The sequence below is a fragment of the Diorhabda carinulata genome, chromosome 10 (genome assembly GCF_026250575.1).
Source record: "Diorhabda carinulata isolate Delta chromosome 10, icDioCari1.1, whole genome shotgun sequence".
Lineage (NCBI taxonomy): Eukaryota > Metazoa > Arthropoda > Insecta > Coleoptera > Chrysomelidae > Diorhabda > Diorhabda carinulata.
The window spans coordinates 192,501-195,000 of NC_079469.1; the positions used below are offsets into that span (position 1 = coordinate 192,501).

Here is a 2,500-nt window from a genome sequence, read left to right on the forward strand (position 1 = left end):
CGAGCGAGTCTGTCGGAACATCGAGGGTCCCCATGAATTCGAATAAAATCAAGTGGTCTACCACCTCGAGTCTTAGACAGACACCCAACGGATCACGACGTCCTACTAGAGGAAAAGTGCACGCGTTCGATATCGATTAGAAAAACGTAAAACGCGATTTATTGTAATATGCCGAAACACAAACAATATCCGTCATACAAACGTTCAACTTCAATTATCGAAACGCGAATGAATTTCCTCTTTCGACCTTTCGGGTTTCTCAGGTTTACCCCTGAACGGTTTCACGTACTCTTGAACTCTCTCTTCAAAGTGCTTTTCAACTTTCCCTCACGGTACTTGTTCGCTATCGGTCTCGTGGTCATATTTAGCCTTAGATGGAGTTTACCACCCACTTAGGGCTGCACTCTCAAGCAACCCGACTCTCAGGAGAGATCCTCACGCAATCGGCAACGGTCGCTACGGGCCTGGCACCCTCTATGGGCTGTGGCCCCGTTCAAGAAGGACTTGGACGCGCCGCACGATCTCGTGATAAACGGATCCTCCCTAACACCACATTTCCCGGTGGCCGATATCGACCACGGGATTCGGTGCTGGGCTTTTCCCTGTTCGCTCGCAGCTACTGAGGGAATCCTAGTTAGTTTCTTTTCCTCCGCTTAGTAATATGCTTAAATTCAGCGGGTAATCTCACCTGCTCTGAGGTCGATATATTATAATATATCTCGTATAATATTTAAATACAATTCGCCAAACTATCATAAAAAAAAAACGTGTGTTTAATAATATCATCTCTCATATGAAATATAACATTATTTGTTTTTATTTAAAGAGTCGGCAGCAGCAGCAGCAGCATCAGCATCAGCATCAGCAACACACCACCAGCCTTTATACATATATAATATTTTTAATATATATAATTCATATATTTTGTCGATATACCGTGTGTATAAATGATATAAATAAAACACTGGTCAGACGTCCAGTCTTCGAAACTTTATTATTTCTCTCGGACACGACGACCGCGTTATCATTTTATCATAAATATATTATATATACACACACTTATTTATCGACTATATATATACGTCGTATATATGTATAATATATATATATATATATTATATATAAATATAACTCTCTACCAAACAAATTTTATGTATTTCATATAAATACACGATTAATTTATGGTATAGCGGGTTGTGTTCAAAAATTGCGTAACTTTTTCTATAAAAATTTACGCTGCTTTTCGCACTTTAGGATGCCGCACAAATACAAAAAAAAATACGCACAAGTTTGTATGTGCATGTGTTTTTTCTTAATTAGTGTGCGTTATTGTTTCACATCCAACACGCTTAGGCATTATTTTTCTTTAATAAATAGAAAAATTTTAAATTCTAAGCAGTCTTTTAAATTGATACGACCCTCAGTCAGGAGTGGTCCGGGAACGAGTATCCGAGGACCGCAATGTGCGTTCGAAATGTCGATGTTCATGTGTCCTGCAGTTCACAAGTTGACGCGCAATTAGCTGCGTTCTTCATCGACCCACGAGCCAAGTGATTCACCGTTCAGGGTAATCATTTTATTATTATGTCGTTTTCTCATATTCTATTCGTCGTATTTTTAATATTTGATTATTATTAAATTAATAATATTATTATAATATCTTATACGCGTATAGAAAATTTATATAACGACATTTTATATATATATATATATATATATATATATATATATATATATTATAATAAATGGTAATTATTCGAAACTTTTAGAGAAATTATAATATCGTACTTTGATATATCTGATAAATTTTAACCGCTGCACATGTTTTATTACAAACGAGGCGCGCATAGACAGATATCTCGCACGATATATTCCTCCTCTTTATATTATTACACTTTTTTTTTTATCTTGAAAGTTTTATACAAATTTCGACGGTCGGGCGTAAATCTTCGAACACCTTCGAAATAATACATAAAAATATTATTTCTAAAACGAATTTTTATACATATCGATAGAATCGACATGTGCTTAAATTTCGTTTAGGTACCCGGATGAAAATGTCTCAATAACATAATCATCACATATAATCTTGTCGATATTTTCTTGTATTACCTTCAAACGATAAAAAACTTAGGTAATAATATAATAAACGAAATAAAATTTATCCATAAAAATATAGACACACACACGACAACAGACGACGTTTCAATAAACTATATATTTTTCGTTTATTATAATAACGATTCTTTATCAGAACGTTTTTAGTTAACAAGAAATTTTGTTAATGATCGTTCCGTCAATCGTTATAATATATAATAATACATATGTTGTTATTGTTGTGTCGTCATCGTCGTCGACGCCTTCTATAAACTATGATAAAAATTTTTCGTTATATTTTTATTGGAAAAATTTATATATGTAAATATATTTTTATAGACGTATGAATTATATTTATCTTTTTTTTTTTTAATTTTATTCGAAACTTGTTCGAATTTTGTAA

General features: G+C 33.5%; 2 non-coding genes across 2 annotated transcripts in view; both read right to left on the reverse strand.

Annotated features, from left to right (window-relative positions):
• LOC130899169 (large subunit ribosomal RNA) overlaps positions 1-702 on the reverse strand; it is a 4,066-nt gene extending 3,364 nt beyond the window's left edge. Inside the window, exon 1 of the ribosomal RNA XR_009059992.1 lies at positions 1-702. This exon is cut by the window's left edge and continues 3,364 nt beyond it. This is a non-coding gene — a ribosomal RNA (large subunit ribosomal RNA).
• A 712-nt stretch (positions 703-1,414) lies between these two features.
• Positions 1,415-1,570, reverse strand: LOC130899154 (5.8S ribosomal RNA). Its single transcript, XR_009059978.1, has one exon. It is a non-coding gene; the product is annotated as a 5.8S ribosomal RNA (ribosomal RNA).
• Positions 1,571-2,500: the final 930 nt, after the last annotated feature.